The following is a 17,940-nucleotide window of genomic DNA, read 5'->3' as shown; positions in this document are numbered from 1 at the left end:
TAAGAATGCTTTGATACTGTTCCATTAATGCATTTTTGTATGTCTGAAACATTAATACAGCCATATGCATACAGCAGTAGTACAAGTGTATGATTAAGGTAGGCATACGCTCTGAGAAACCACGCGTGGTAAATGGAAATGAAGGTTCATTTATACTGGCATGTATACACAGCAGCAAGCTCATGCCACCAACAGCGATGTTGTATGCTTAAGATTTCTACTGGGCCCTGCCACGCTTTGCTGTGGCATATTCCTGTTATATAGATAATAAATTATTAACGAAACAAAGCATACGTTTCATATGTGTTTGGTTATGTAATAAGTACTTGTGCGCACACAATATTTGTTGTTTTTCCATTCTCTACATAGATATCAAGCATTATTCAAAGCATTATTGATTGTGATTCCGAATGTCAATCGAATTGGAAATTGCAATCTTTTTAATTAAAATAGTGTATCAGTCGGAATCATGGGAACTCTTCACCTTTAAAAGGTCACCTTAAAATCTTTACTTACACTACTTTCTTCATCAATTTCATAAATGCGAGTCGCGTGCCGTTGCAAAGTTTTGGCTGATTAATATTCCGCAACATGATAATTGTCACACCTATTCTCAATTTCAGTGTGTGCGTCTCCCTGGAAGATCAATCGAGTTAAAAAGTTCGGTTGGATCGTCTTTTTCCACAACGGTGTTTATCGACGTATATGCTATTTCCTCACGTTGAATGCTGGATTGAATAACATTAGTGGTATTCACCAAAGTGAGCAAGTGGCCTGGCAGTCTGGTAAAAGAGCTGATCAGCTCAAGCAACGACTGTTGTCAATACCACTATTATTTAGTTGATAGACCTCCTTATTCTTCGCAGCATGAACAGCCCGTTCACTGAGCCAATCGGGATTCCTAAAATTACTTTTCTTAATAAAGAAACATTCTTTCGATCAGTTCTCCTTTCAATGGTTTTGAAGTTACAAAAATTATCAGGCCATAAAACTCCTCTTAATCTCTCATTGACTGGCAGCTTTCCGTTCCCAATGTCCACTAATTGTAGCGAGAATACTTCGGCTGCAGTGTATGTAAGTTCGTCTTGTCGCAATATTGACTATTTCAGGCAAGCATTTATCTCGTCCGCTAGTGTTAGAGCGCGGTTCCCACAAACGTGTACGTAGTGTAGCGTAGAAGTACGTAGAAAGATATCAAGTATGCTGTTGGTAGAAAGAGAGAGAAGCAACGTCTACGTCACGGTCATGCGGTGGCGAGTTTTTGTTAACACGCAGATCCCATAAGATAGATCGTGTCAGCTGACACGTTCTCCGGTTTTACGTCCGTGGGTAACTGCGCTTTTAATCGAGAAACTACAGACAATGTTTGCGTAAAATCTCCTGCGAGCAATATCAATGCATTCCCGAATGGTTGAACGTTTCCACGCAAATCTCGCAACAATCGATCAAGAACCTCAAGCGATTTTTTATGTGCCATGGTGCACTCATCCCAAACAAAGAGTTTAAATTTTTGTAATACATTTTCCATACCGGATGCTCTGGAAATATTGCACGTGAGTGTTTCGATGTTTTATATGTTCAATGGCAGCTCAAGAGCTGAATTGGCAATGCTTCCACCTGGTAACAATGTCGCAGCGATTTCAGACGAAGCGATAGCTAAGGTAATGTATTTTTTTGATCGAACCGTTGCCAGAATCCATCTGATAAGGAATATTTTCCTAGTTCCTCCTGGCGCATCCAAGAAGATGGCCCCCCAAGTCCGTCCTTTATCATTTGCATATTCTTCTTCTGCTTTGGCTTTGTAACCGCCTAAGACATTTTGGCCAGTCCTTCCATTCTGTGCCAACTTGGCATCTCCATTCCATTGGTAATAGGTAGCCCCTATTCCTCTGCTAACACCAGCGGACTACGAGTTGATTTCTTTCACACCTGGAACTTCGGTTCCTATTGGAACGACAATGTCTAAGCCGGCGGAGCTGCATTTTCATTCCCTGCATTATGTACATTTCGTTGTAAATCTCATACAACTCATTGTTACATCGTCTACGGAAATCCCCGTCGCGCATGCGTAGAAGCCCGTAAAACTTCCGTAAGATCTTTCTCTCGAACACTCCAAGAGCAGTCTCATTGGATGTAGTCATTGTCTAAGCTTCTGCGCCATATAACAGATCGGGCATGGTGAGTGACTTATAGAGTGCGGTTTTTGTACGTCGAGAATTTCCTACTCAGTCCAAAGTTGCACTTGTTGGCAAGAGTGATTCTGCGTTTGTTTTCCATGCNCCTTTCAATGGTTTTGAAGTTACAAAAATTATCAGGCCATAAAACTCCTCTTAATCTCTCATTGACTGGCAGCTTTCCGTTCCCAGTGTCCACTAATTGTAGCGAGAATACTTCGGCTGCAGTGTATGTAAGTTCGTCTTGTCGCAATATTGACTATTTCAGGCAAGCATTTATCTCGTCCGCTAGTGTTAGAGCGCGGTTCCCACAAACGTGTACGTAGTGTAGCGTAGAAGTACGTAGAAAGATATCAAGTATGCTGTTGGTAGAAAGAGAGAGAAGCAACGTCTACGTCACGGTCATGCGGTGGCGAGTTTTTGTTAACACGCAGATCCCATAAGATAGATCGTGTCAGCTGACACGTTCTCCGGTTTTACGTCCGTGGGTAACTGCGCTTTTAATCGAGAAACTACAGACAATGTTTGCGTAAAATCTCCTGCGAGCAATATCAATGCATTCCCGAATGGTTGAACGTTTCCACGCAAATCTCGCAACAATCGATCAAGAACCTCAAGCGATTTTTTATGTGCCATGGTGCACTCATCCCAAACAAAGAGTTTAAATTTTTGTAATACATTTTCCATACCGGATGCTCTGGAAATATTGCACGTGAGTGTTTCGATGTTTTATATGTTCAATGGCAGCTCAAGAGCTGAATTGGCAATGCTTCCACCTGGTAACAATGTCGCAGCGATTTCAGACGAAGCGATAGCTAAGGTAATGTATTTTTTTGATCGAACCGTTGCCAGAATCCATCTGATAAGGAATATTTTCCTAGTTCCTCCTGGCGCATCCAAGAAGATGGCCCCCCAACTCCGTCCTTTATCATTTGCATATTCTTCTTCTGCTTTGGCTTTGTAACCGCCTAAGACATTTTGGCCAGTCCTTCCATTCTGTGCCAACTTGGCATCTCCATTCCATTGGTAATAGGTAGCCCCTATTCCTCTGCTAACACCAGCGGACTACGAGTTGATTTCTTTCACACCTGGAACTTCGGTTCCTATTGGAACGACAATGTCTAAGCCGGCGGAGCTGCATTTTCATTCCCTGCATTATGTACATTTCGTTGTAAATCTCATACAACTCATTGTTACATCGTCTACGGAAATCCCCGTCGCGCATGCGTAGAAGCCCGTAAAACTTCCGTAAGATCTTTCTCTCGAACACTCCAAGAGCAGTCTCATTGGATGTAGTCATTGTCTAAGCTTCTGCGCCATATAACAGATCGGGCATGGTGAGTGACTTATAGAGTGCGGTTTTTGTACGTCGAGAATTTCCTACTCAGTCCAAAGTTGCACTTGTTGGCAAGAGTGATTCTGCGTTTGTTTTCCATGCTGATGTTTTTATCGGTGATAATGCTGGTTCCCTAGTAAACGAAATTCTCCACTTTCCCGAAATTATAACTGTCAACAGTGACGTGGGTTCGAAGGCGCTAATGCGCTGACTGTTTTTTATGACAGGAGATACTTCGTCTTGTCCTCGCTTACCAGCTTGGAAAAGGCAGAAGACACTTCGCGATTTTTGTTACCGCTGATGTCGATGTCATCGGCATACGCCAGAAATTACACGCCCTTGTAAAAAAATGTTCCTGCATGGTTAGGTTCTGCAGCTCTTATTATCTTAACATTTGCATCATGGGATCGTAGTTTGGGAATCCTTGATCGGGAATAGGAGTTCATAATAGTAATGATAATTATAATCTTAATAATATTATCTCTTGCAATTCAAAATTCCTTAGCCTACTACGTATGCTATGGCGACCGCAAACGAAATTGTTTACGAATAAAAGTTGACTTATTTACAATGCTAGGGAATGATGTCAACAATTTTAAGTTTTCATAAAGTATTTTTTAAACAGCTTTCAAACGAAAGTTATTTGTTTTCGTTACTCTTTTATAATTTTTTATTTGTTTCAGTAGTTTTTAGCCGACTTCAAAACAAAGGAGAAGGTTATCAATTCGTCGGAATATTTTTTTTTTATGTATGTTACCGTATAACTTTGGACCACGTCAACCGATTTCCAGGTGATCCCATATTAATTTGGTTTAGATCCGATCATTGGATCATGAAAAAATTAACGGTACCATTAAATTTGTATGTGAAAATTGGAGTCGGCGTATTTTTTGCTTAAAAATTACTTAGTTATTAATTTTTTACATTAAGTAATTTGTGCGCCAACTCCTCGTTGATAATATGATCACTTCGTTTGATAAGATGTTCTAAATTCTATATTTAATTAAACTATTCGGATTTTGGATAAGTGGAAAGATTTAAAAAATTTGCTAGTAAAGCTTTCCCAAACAATTTTCGTTTGGAACCAGTTATGTAATATTTCATTTAATTTCAATATTTTCGGTCTTTACTTTTAGATAAGTAATATTCCTATTAAAAATATTTCCAAATCGAGATTTTTCAAATACCTTTCGTTTGGCACCAATATTGTACCCCAAACATATTTTCGATTGTAAGTCTTCTTTGCAATATTTCATTTATTTAATCAATCCAAGACGGTCCACCTTAATGCTTAATAATATACATATGTACCCACACATGTACACATGTATTTATTAGAAACTGTCATACATTTTCCCCGCCAAATTAACTATCTTTTAACTTCCCCTTCAAACAGTTTTACTGCTTTGAGGTTGAACTCAATTCTATTGAAAAGAGCGCGGGCACCTATTTTCCCGTGTTCAATTAGGAACGACCGTCAGCCACCACCCATCGTCCGTATCCGCTTATTNGCCAGAAATTACACGCCCTTGTAAAAAAATGTTCCTGCATGGTTAGGTTCTGCAGCTCTTATTATCTTAACATTTGCATCATGGGATCGTAGTTTGGGAATCCTTGATCGGGAATAGGAGTTCATAATAGTAATGATAATTATAATCTTAATAATATTATCTCTTGCANTCGAATTCCAATTTTCCAATTAAATTGCGCTAAATTTTTAACAGGTGGCAACCCTCCTTTAAAATATTTTCGACCGTAAGCCTTCCTAATCCTCTTTGGTTTGATACCCACATAGCAATATTTCATTTACTTTATCAATTTTACTGAGTTAAAATTTAGAATTGGTGGCAACCCTTCTCAAAAATATTTCCAACAGTTATCTTTCTTAAACCTATTTAATTTGATACCCATATCGTAATATTTCATTTATTTTATCGATGTACTTTAGTTAAATATTCAAACAGGTGACAACCCTCTTCAAACATATTTTCGACTGTAAGCCTTCTTAAAACTCTTCAGTTTGACACCCACATGTCAATATTTCATTTATTTTATCAATTTTACTGAGTTAAAATTTTCAAATAGGTGGCAACCCTCCCCAAAGATATTTTCAACAGTTATATTTCTTAAGCCTATTTAATTTGATACCCATATTGTTATTATTCATTTATTTTATCAATACGATTGGGTTTAAAAATTTTACAATAGGTGGCAACCCTCCAATTTTTTGCGGTATCATTGGTTCTGGTATTATACCGAATAATACAAAAAAAAAATATTCAAATCGGTTCAGCCGTTCTCGAGTTTTGACGACCGTGACGTACGAACACAACATTTTTATTAATATAGATGGGCAAATCTAAAAAATAGGTACACTCTCCAAAAAAAAATTTTAATTTTTAAATTTGTGAGCACACCTATTTTTTATACCCGAGCACAAGGGTATACTAATTTTGTTCACATAATGGTTGTTTGTAACAGCCAAAACGAATCGAGATAGATATAGACAAATGTATACATAAATGCTCAGAATGAATAGAGAAATCGATTAAGCCATGTCTGTCTGTCAGTCCGTCTGTCCGTCTGTCCGTCCGTCCGTGTACACGATAACTCGAGCAAAAATTGATATCTCAACGAAATTTGGTATGGAGGTTTCCGTTAATCCAACGTAGGTTGGTATTGAAAATGGGCAAAATCGGACTGTAACCACGCCCACTTCCCATATAACGGTAATTTCCAGAAATACGAAAACTGCGATATTTTAGTAACTACTGAAAATAATTCACTCAAAATTGATATTTATAATAATTTTCAGACAAAAAATAAGAATGTTATAAGTTTTTGGAAAATGGGCGTAGCCACGCGCACTTATGGTTACATGTGTATATCTTAGGAACAGCTGCACCAATTTCTTCCAAACTTGGCACAGTTGTTGGCCTTGATACAGCATACTAAATGGCCGAAAATTTTAAAAATCGGACAATAACCACGCCCACATCCCATATAACGGTAATTTTCGGAAATACTAAAACTGCGATATTTTAGTAACTACTGAAAATAATTCACTCAAAATTGATATTTACAACAATTTTTAGACGAAAAATAAGAATATTATAAATTTTTGGAAAATGGGCGTAGCCTCGCCCACTTATGGCTACATGTGTATAACTTGGTAAATTTTAGAAAATGGGCGTGGCACCGCCCACTTATGATCACATATATGTATCTCGGTAACCGTTAGACCAATATGTACCAAATTCGGTATGGTTATTGTGCTTGCCACATAAAATCAAAACGTCGGAAATTATTGAAATCGGACTAAAATTACGGCCGCTTTTCATATAACGGTGAATTTCAGAAATGCTTGAAACTGCAACATTTCGAAATTTAAGGACGCTAATTTACTCAAAATTGATATACCCCGGCTTACCATCTAGCGGTAGCTTTCGGAAAGGTGAAAAAACATATATTTAATACTTGCGCCTGGTATTTAATGTTCGGCTCCACCCGAACTTAGACTTTCTTACTTGTTATATATCATTTTATTCGTACTCTCTTAATGAATCCATTAATATAAATGTAATTCATTTTCATCAAGTGCTTTAAAAGTTAGACGAGGAATAATCGTGAAATAGGACCCAAGACAATAAGCTGGGTTGTTCAAGTTGTAAATTTTGAGCAAAGATTTTGAAAGTTGCATTCACTTAATTGGCACGTTCTAAATTCAATGGCATCCCCCGTTTTACCAGATTGGCTCCAGTTTTCGAGATAACGGTATTTGAAACTTTGATTAAATTTTAACTATTTTATAAATAACTCCCTCAGTTTTGAAGTTATTTTCCTAAAATTTTGCACACGCTTGTATTTTAACATTTCCTTCACTATCTCATAAAATCATCGAAATCGGTTCACTTTCAAGTACCGCTATCTCCAAAAGTGGAGACAACCGGGCAAAACTGGGGACGCCATTGAATTTAAAAGGCTCCAATTAAGTATGAGCAACTATCAGAAGCTTTGTCGAAAAAAATTTGATTTGATACACATTTTTTTGAAGCATTTTACAGGTTACAGGCAACGTTATAAGGAGACGTTATAAGGACTCTAGATCGCAAAATATTTTATCTTTAAAAGTTAATTTATTCTGAAAGCACACCTCTTGCTAAGGTGTCAAATTATTCGTAATTGTTTGTAGAATACAATACATACTTAAAAAGTTCTTAAAACTAAATGCTTCAAAAACTATTCGCGATAAACCGAAAATGTTCAAAATGGTGAAATGTGGAGTTACAGACTTTGATTTACTTGCCATTTCGTTATTTTTTAATGCACACTTTTCTTACCTACTACATATGAAGTATACACATAAGTGCTAAATGCCTATTAAATTTCAAATCAGAATATGGTGTGCTTCAAGAGTTATGACATAATTAATTTTGCCCCTCTTAAAAATTACATACAAATTCACTTGTTTTCATTATTTTTTTTAAATTTAAACACCTATAATTCAAAAGTTATGCAGCAAATTGATCAAAATTTTTTTTGAGGCTTCAAGTATGCGTCAATGAATTATATCCAAAAGCAACCAGCTTGATATAGTTTCCAACAGTGAAAATAAAGCTAAATAACACAAATTTTTTTCGAGGCTTCAAGTATACGTCAATGAATTATATCCAAAAGCAACCAGCTGGATTTAGTTTACAACAGTGAAAATAAAGCTAAATAACACAAAGGATCAATTTGCTGCATAACTTTTGAATTATAGGTGCTTAAATTTAAAAAAATAATGAAAACAAGTGAATATTTTATGTATTTTTTAAGAGGGGCACAATTAATTATGTCATAACTTTTGAAGCACACCATATTCTGATTTGAAATTAAATGGGCATTTAGCACTTATGTGTATACTTCATATGTACTAAGTAAGAAAAGTGTACCTTAAAAAATAACGAATTGGCAAGTAACTCAAAGTCTGTAACTCTACATTTCACAATTTTCAAAATTTTCCGCTTATCGCGTATAGGTTTTGAAGCATTTAATTTTAAGAACTTTTTAAGTATGTATTGTATTCTACAAACAATTACGAATAATTTGATACCTTAGCAAGAGGTGTGCTTTCAGAATAAACTAACTTTTAAAGATAAAATATTCTGTGATCTTGAGCGTAATTTTTATTCCAAAAACAACTTAATTGAAGGCACATTAGGAAAATATGTCGAAATGATCTAAATCTTTCTATAACTGATAGTCCATATAAAATTACATATACCTGTAAAATGCTTCAAAAAATTTGTCTCTAGAAGTGTGTGAAATCCCTGATTTACTACTTTTAATGATGCTCCTTCTTTTAGTCAGAATATTTCGAGAGTGGTATCAAAGTACCTTTTTTTCGACAAATGTTCTGATAGTTGTTATTACTTAATTGGAGCCTCCTAAGTTCAACGGCGTCCTCAGTTTTACCCTATTGGCTACACTTTTCGAGATAGCGGTACTTGAAACTTAGCTTAAATTTTAATTATTTCATAAAAAAGTCCCTTAGTTTTGAATATATTTTACTAAAATTTTGCACATAATATTACCTTAACTATGCCATAAAATCATCGAAATCGGTTCACTAAAACATCTAGCTCCCGTACAACATATTGATCAGAGACGTTGTTTTGCGTTATAACTCCTACAATTAAACAAGTTAAAATTTAGTATAGGTTCAATTTAACATATAGCACGCATACAATTTATTATTCAGATATGAAATTAGATTTATAGCGCAAAAACACATATCTGAGTAATCAGTTGTATTGGAGCTATATGTTAATGTGAACCTATTGCGATAATTTTAAGGAATAATTAAGGTAATATTAAAAAACTGTTATGTGCAAAATTTTAGTAAAATAACTTCAACTTAATCAAATTTTCGAGTACCGTTATCTCGAAAACCGGAGCCAATCTGGTAAAACGGGGCATGCCATTGAATTTACAACATCCCAATTAAGTGACCTCGACTTTCAAATTCTTTGCTCAAACTTTACAACTTGAACAGCGTAATTTGAACCCAGCTTATTCTTTTGTTTTCTATTTCATGTTTATTCCTCGTCTTACTTTTGAAGCTCTTGATGAAAATGAATTAAACTTATATTAATCGATTTATTAAGAGATTATATATAAAACATAGGTGTGCTCACAAATTTAAGAATTAAAATTTTGTTTTTTTGAAAGTGTACCTATTTTTTAGATGTGCCCATATACATACGTACGTATAAAATTGAATGCAAAATATAACCATAAAATTTAGTTTTATTTTATAAAAAAGTTATCTTGCTTAAAACAAAATCATATAAACCGTGTTTTCAAACTTCATAAAAAACAAAGGAAAATTTAATGGTTTTTAATCAAAATGTTCGACCTTTTAATCAGATTAATAAATAAATAATAAATAAACAAAATTGGTAAACAATCTCGCTTTGAAATGGGGGTGCTATTGATATGACCGATACTGTACATACGCAAATATATCACTGATCACCCGAAATGTGTAGTCATGCAGTGATTTTTTTTTTATTTCCAATGTTTTTCATTTCAAATATTTTTCGTTAAGTTTTTATTTAAGTCTAATATTCCATAAACCATTTAAATTCAAATTCCTAACTGTGCTGCAAACTTGACAGAACTGTAAAACGGTCTTCAAATTTCAAACTTTTTAATCAGAGTTTTTTTTTATACTATATATTTCGAGTATTCAGTTTTGTAGCGCATCAAATTTTAGTGTAGTAACGTGTAACCGTGCATCTTAAACGAAAATAATTAAATAGAATATGAACCTTGAAGTCGAGCGTAGAAAGAGTTATAAAAAATCATTAATTATTCTAAAATTTAATGGGCTTTAGAACTGCATATTTATAAACTCTGATTTAAAATATAGAAGTTTTTATAACAGTTTCTAGAATTCTACTAAATTTCCAACACAGTTAGAAACGTGAATTTATATGTTTATGTTGTAATCAGGGATGCCGTTTGGATCTAAATAGATCCAATTGGATACATTTTTAGACGAATTTTTGCGGGATACTTATTTTTTCCGGTCAGTATAAATGTGGATACTTTTTTAAATAGGCCAAAATTTTATATTTCCTATAAAGTTTTTTTCGTTCAAAAATCGATTTTCATTAAAGATGGTAGAAAGCATTACGTTTTATAAACGGATAAAGAATCGCTACTTAAGCGTGAAATTAAAGCATTTTATTTTTTGTGAACGAAGCAATGGACATATGAAGATATCTCACCAAAATAGGTATAAGCGCAATTGCTTTAATTAGCTTAAAAGGATGCTTTAAGCAAGATCTTAATAAACATATCGTCGTTTAAAGTACAAAACCGCGTATCAAGATAATGCAAAACCTCGTATGTGACGTTGCATAGATTTTTTTCTAGAGACTAAAAACACTTATGTTTATTTCAAAATGGTTCTCTTTTTTATAAAGCAATCGCACTCTTGCTAGTATATTTCAGGACGAATGGATAAGGATTGAGCCAAGAGCTTGTGTAAGCAAATCCAATTTTTGGCAGCAAACGTCAGTTACGCGGTTTTGCAGAATGACGATACGCGGTTTTATACTTTAAACGACGATATATATAAAATAAATTATACTCTTTCTGTAGTAGTCTCTTTCATATCACATATTTTCATTTGTTAATTTAAAAAGAAAGAAGATTTCAATGTAGTTTAAAAAACTAAATTTGATTTATTTAAGGAAACTTTTATGAATTTTACTGAAAAGACTTTAAATACACTCTAAAAAATTTTGTTTATTTGCGCATATTGAGAGAGGTAACCAGTTTCCTCTTTTAATGTGTGCAAATTTGCACGCCGTGTAATAAAATTAATCATTGCCTGTTTACTTTTACACATAAAATGTTTAAAATAAAGTAATGTTTATTATTAGTAGGAAATGCATTTGCAGTTTGAAAATTTTTGCAATTTTAAACATTCTATATATGTGTATTTATGTGCATATTTTAAAGATCTCAAGTTCAAAATCAAGTACTGAACATCCTATATGTATATTTATACAGATTCTTGTTGAAAAATAGATACTTTTCAGTAGTAGTTTTACATGCTCTTTTTAGAGTGTACTTGCTATTTATTATATTTACTTTGCAAAATACTTATGCACAAAAAATATACTTTATAAATTGAAATTACAAATGTTTGATTTCATGCACATGTATTCCAAGTCCTTAGGATGGGTTAAATTATGTCTTTTTCATGAAAATGTTTGGTTTTCTTACAAATTATGAGATGTATATGTAAAAAAAAGAAAATTGGATACATTTGGATACATTTTTGGCTTGGTCAGGGATACATTTTCTTGAGACGGCGCGGCAACACTGGTTGTAATACTTATGAGCAGGGAACGGATTTTATGGAAATTGCCTTTTTTTCTGCTAAAGAGATAGAGTATATTCGATTAAGAATGTCCACGATTTAGCTTTCCCTGATTCCATATATACACAATTGATGTTGCATTTTTTTGCCTTTTTTTAAGATAATTGCCTTTTTTAAGATATTTGCCTTTTTTTGCCTTTGCTACCTTTAAAAAAGTGATTATAGCATTTAGAATTTTTTTTTAATATTAAAAAATATACACATTGCCCATGCGGCTTATAGAAGCGCAGAGACCTCTTGCCAAATTGGTGTTGGTAAAATTCAAAACCGTTTTCTCATAAGGGGTGTGGATAAAATTATAAAGAGCGAGGAAAACGCCNAAAACGCACTTATTTTTGATAATATGAACGTTTCAGACGTTCCTTATTTAAATTGGGCTCCACTTGTATCAGTTTACGTCGAGCACACATTTAGTATATTCAAGGCTTTTCTTCGCGAAAATCGAATGAAAATGCTGCCAGAAAACTTCAAAATGCATCTTGTGGTTCAATGTTACTACAACTATACAGATTAAAGTTTTATGAGTTAGAAACTCGAAAGGATAAAATAGTCAAAGATTCAAAGTATAAATTTTTCATATAATGAAACTAGTTCATAGTTTTTCTCTTTTTAGTTGTAATATAAACATTTCTAAAATAAATGTATTTTTTGATTGTTCTTCATATTTTCTGCCTTTTTTCAGTGCCTGATTTTGCTTATTTTGCTTTTTTGCAATACCAGTGCCTTTTCCTGCCTTTTTCGCTATTTTATTTTGCCTTTTCCAGCCTATTTCGTTACTTTATTTTGCCTTTCTTATAGGTTTTTAGGTCCTAAAAATCAATCCCTGCTTATGAGCCATCCTTAAATAAAAAATTTACGAAAACTATTTAGCATGAAAACCACTGTGATTCGATGCCGGAGAGTCTATATATTACATTACAATACATTTAATACAATTTAACGCTGAGTTATCACAAATAATCATTCAATATATCACCGCTTTTCTAATCTTTTCGCACAACTTACTTTAGATTTTTTATTATAAGCATCGCAGAAATAACCATTATACGTAAACCATATAAAATATTTTTAAGAATAACGGTTTTAGAAAATGAAGGAATAACTGACCCTTTATGTTCCTAATTTTAAAGTACAGCTTGCCTCAAAAAGTAAATTAGTGCAAAACAAATAGCTTTTTAATCATAAAATGAAGTAGATATTTTTTATTTACAAAATTGTATGCGTACATACTTATTTAATTACAGTATTTAAAGAATAGGCTCTATACTATACTTTTTGGAACCAGCTCAAAACTAACCACATTTGTTCTAGCCCGGAGGTGACCCTTTTTGAACTATCTAGGAACTGTTGTTATATGAACTGTCTCAGAACCATCTAAGCCAAAGTCAGTTCAGAACAAGTTCAAAAGTTCTGCAGAGGGCGACAATTGTCACTTCGTAGGACATCGCCATGTTAAAAGTTGAAACGTTGAGTTGAGATATGTAGATGAAGAACCAGTACCGTCCCTTTTCAGGGTAGCTCGGGGCAAGTTTTGAACCAGTTTGATTTGCTGCAGGGTTGCTAAATACATACATACATATGTACACATTTATAAACGAAAGACAAAGCATCGCTTACCACCAGCGTTTCCAGGTTGACTTATTTAACGCCATTTGGACGTTTTTTGTGTAAAAAACTACGTTTTCTAACTTCCCAGTAATTTTTTCTCTATGCACAATATCGCACGTTTAATAATATAATGAAGTATTTCAAAATTTCAATTTTGTGGGATAACGCAATCAACTCATATAGTTGATATACAAAAAGACAGATGAAAAGACACATATCTTCGCCATATTTGGGAACATTAGTTATCTATTATACTGAACATATTCTACTTATCAGCTTATTAATTGCATAATGAGATCTCTAAAAACGCAAATTTTTAATTACATCTCGATATTATTAGACGTGCGGTATATTCAATGTATAGCGTATTATTTGCTTGTAGAGTAAATACTTACGCTCACACTTTCGTCAAATTTGTTACTAAATCTCGTAAATAGAACTGATTTTGAATTATTTTCTTAATAAATCTTTGCAAGCTTTGTTTTTTGCACCAGCTGCTTCAAAAGATATTTATTCTTTAGACACAGATGACTTAGATATGATGAAACCAAGCGTAGGCGCATTTTTTTTTATTCTTGGAGTAAGGATACCGCGTTCAAAGGCTGGTTGTGTAAACACTTGAGGTTACGAGGCTTATTGCAATGTTTGTAATTGCACATTCAAAGCCAATCAGGAAGAGCTGATCTATTGCAACACGCACGCTCGCAAAAGTACCAAAAAAGCTGTAGCAGCATAAAAAGTTAGAAAAAAGTAGGCGAGTTTTTTAAGACTTCATTGAAAATGTAATGAAAGCAAAAAAGGCTCAAATATTGCTATGTTCCTTCCTAGCAGAACGTAGTTTAGCATTTTTGACAACCGACCACCTAATAGGGTAGCCAGATTTTTTATGCGCGAAATCAGTACGTTAGACTTTTTCATGCTAAAACAAGTAAGAGGAGCGCTGTCTTCGGCTATGCCGAAGGCTTCGTACCTTTCATGAACATCTGAAAATTTTACTTTGACAGATTACTGCATTTGAAAAAAATTATATATTTACAGAATACATAGATAGAGGAGATACATATATTTATGAAAAACCATATCTAAATAATCAGAGGTATGGAAGATATACCTTATATAGCACCAATCTAAGTGATTTTCACTGCTGTGCGATCGGTATGTAAACCGGTAACACAATTTAATAGGTTTAGACTCCTACATAAAGGAGTCGTAATAACTGGTATCTGAACAATCAGAGGTTAAAACCCCATATCTGAACAATCAGTTGTATGGAGGATATAAATAGGCTACAGTGACCCGTTTTTTGTTAATTTTACTGTAAACTTTCTGTTGGTAATTAGTGAAAATATTGCGAAATTTCATGTTTCTAGCTGCATATATGGAGAAGTTATAACAAAGAATCTCGAATCTGAACATTCAGTTGTATGGAGGCTTTAGGTTATAGCGACCCGATCTTCGCCATTTTCACTGTAAGTATTTTTTTGATAACGGGTGGACATATTGCGAAATGTTATGTTCCCAGCTGCATAAACGGAGGAGTTATAACGAAAATTCTCATAACTGAACAATCAGTTGTATTGTAGATATATGTTATAGAGACCCGATCTTTGTATTTTAACTATAAGTATTCTGGTAACAATGAGTAAAAACGGCGCGAATTTTCATGTTCCTAGCTGCATAAATGGAGAAGTTATCGCAAAAAATCTCATATCTGAACAATCAGTTATATGGAGGCTATAGGTAATAGCGACCCGATCTTCGTCATTTTCACTGAAAACATTCTTTTGATAATGAGTGACAACAGTGCCAAATTTCATGTTCCTAGCTACTTAGATGGAGGAGTTATAACGAAAAATCTTATATCTGAACAATCAGTTGTATGGGAGCTATAGGTTATAGTGACCCGATCTTCGTCATTTTCACTGAAAACATTCTTTTGATAATGAGTGACAACAGTGCCAAATTTCATGTTCCTAGCTACTTAGATGGAGGAGTTATAACGAAAAATCTTATATCTGAACAATCAGTTGTATGGGAGCTATAGGTTATAGTGACCCGATCTTCGTCATTTTCACTTTAAGTTTTCTGTTGATATTGGGTGGAGCTATATGTTATAGTGGTCCGATTCGTCCGGTTTCGACAAATGATTAATACATTATAAAAATACATCCACCTGCCAAATTTCATCCGGATATCTCGAAAACTGGGAGACTAGATTTCATACAAACAGACGGACAGACAGGAAGACGGACGGACATGCCTACATCGACTCAGCTCGACGTTCTGATCATTTAAGTATACATTTTAATGGGTCTATCTCTTCTTATTCTGGTACTTACAAACATCGGACCAAATTTGTAATTCCATTTCATGCTCATGAAAGGTATAAAAATCAGTACTTTTCAGTACATTTTCATTCAAAGCAAAATTATGAATGTAAGCAACAGATAATAATTTAAAACGCCAGAGTACGGGCTTTTAAATTAAATGTAGTTCATAAAAATAAAAGTGTTATTAATTTTAACATGAGTGCACACATAATACAATACATTATTTTATATTTATGATATTTTTGAATAGCAATAATAAGATCAGTTCCATCTTCAGTGTTTAAATTGTCAAAGAATTCTATACATTTAATTTTAAAAGTAATTTTAATTTTAAGATCACTTTCAAAAATTTTGATTATAAGTCGGCTTCTCTCTTTGCGCCAGGAAGCAAACTTTATACTGAAGATCCTATCAGTTGCTTCGTTTGGGTGTGGTATTGCAAAAAAAAAATACAAAATTACATATTTTTCCAAACTGTGGAAAAGTACCACTATTTAAGGACTTCATCTATATTTCCTCATGGCTTTAATTAATTTTTTCAACTACGCAAAAACTTTGAAAGACTAAGAATTCGCAAAAAAGAGTATCTTACTCTATGTCTTGTATGCAAAACTCTTTTACAATGTCAGTAAATTGTGAAATAAGAATTGTAGGTCATGGGCAAAAGCCATTCGAATATTCAAATTTATTGTTACTAAACTGAAAGTTATTTTCGAGGTAACTAAAAACACACGACACGAACGTCGACCTTCTTTTTAAATAATTTAAGCTCCATTAAATTATCGCAACTTGTACTTAACGACTCGGCGATATGTCCATAAAACGAATGATCTTTTTGTTGTATTAATTTCTTGGGCATATCAAACATTATATGAAACATGTCAACTATAATTAAATTAGTTTCATTTTACTTTTTACAGTACAGTTTAAGGAAGTTCCAACGTTATGTAAAAACCTTAAGAAAAGCCTAAAGTATTTTGTTTGAATTGAAAATTCAGTACAAATCAGTAAAAAATTTGAAAAAATCAGGACATTAGCGTACTGATTGAAGAAATGAAAAAAATCAGTTGAAAAATCAGTACTGTATTAATAAAATCAATACGTCTGGTAACCGTACCACCTAACCAAATGTCTACAAGAAAAAAAATTATTAAAAATCAACGCGATTCTTTAGCAACATAAAACTTGCACATTATTGCCCTGAAAATTAAAGGGCTATCAAACCGAATACTCAAAAAAATTCTAAAAGATCTGAATAAAAAGTTCAAAATCTAGCTGAAACTTTGCAGATTTTTTATAACTTTTGCACAAAGTTTGAAATGTGGATTTATATTATGTGTGTTATATAATGAGCTACGCTTTTATGCAAAAAAAAAAATTAAAATTAAATAAACAAAAGAAAACAGCCAAGATCGATCAAAATATTGATGACTTAATCAGCTGATAACAAGTGCATGTATAAAATGATTTTTATATTAACGATCTCAAACCAGTTTACAATAGTGGTATTCACCAAATTGAGCAATTCTAATGAATTCGATTCTACTGAATTTTAAATGTGCTCTGTCGAAATGACATTTTAATATACCTTACGTACATATGTGTGTTCCTTTCTGTGTGCATACATTTGGAAAAGACGTTTTTGGGTAGGAAATGATGTCAGACCAAGAGGGACGTTTTCTCATGCCGACGACCTGACAACACTGCTTACCACTCATGTGCAGTATGTTGTTGACACAAAAAATAAACATTCGGCCCTACTATGGTTGTCGGCGTCGACCTCGATGTCATTTTCTAATTCAACAAGTAAGAAAGTCTAAGTTCGGGCGGAGCCGAACATTAAATACCCGGCGCAAGTATTAAATATATGTTTTTCACCTTTCCGCAAGCTACCGCTACATTGTAAGCCGGGGTGTATCAATTTTGAGTAAATTAGCGTCCTTAAATTTCGAAATATGGAAATTTCAAGCATTTCTGAAATTTATTGTTATATGAAAAGCGGCCGTAATTTTAAACCGATTTCAACAATTCTCAACGCTTTGCTTTCATGTG

At 33.7% G+C, this 17,940-nt stretch overlaps 1 protein-coding gene and 1 long non-coding RNA gene across 2 annotated transcripts in view; one reads left to right on the top strand and one right to left on the bottom strand.

Annotated features, from left to right (window-relative positions):
* LOC108358180 (uncharacterized) overlaps nt 1-10,109 on the bottom strand; it is a 19,948-nt gene extending 9,839 nt beyond the window's left edge. The window contains exons 1-2 of the long non-coding RNA XR_001846726.1: nt 10,031-10,109; nt 3,745-3,755 (exon numbers count right to left, since the gene is read on the bottom strand). This is a non-coding gene — a long non-coding RNA (uncharacterized LOC108358180). The remainder of the gene's footprint in view (nt 1-3,744; nt 3,756-10,030) is intronic.
* LOC108358178 (ATP-binding cassette sub-family G member 1) overlaps nt 1-17,940 on the top strand; it is a 242,942-nt gene that overhangs the window by 3,766 nt on the left and 221,236 nt on the right. The gene's annotated exons all lie outside the window — the stretch shown is intronic.

The sequence above is a fragment of the Rhagoletis zephyria genome, unplaced genomic scaffold (assembly GCF_001687245.7).
Source record: "Rhagoletis zephyria isolate East Lansing unplaced genomic scaffold, Rhagoletis_zephyria_1.1 Rzeph_scaffold_00220, whole genome shotgun sequence".
In the NCBI taxonomy this organism is placed as follows: domain Eukaryota; kingdom Metazoa; phylum Arthropoda; class Insecta; order Diptera; family Tephritidae; genus Rhagoletis; species Rhagoletis zephyria.
This window is presented reverse-complemented; position numbering and strand designations above follow the sequence as displayed.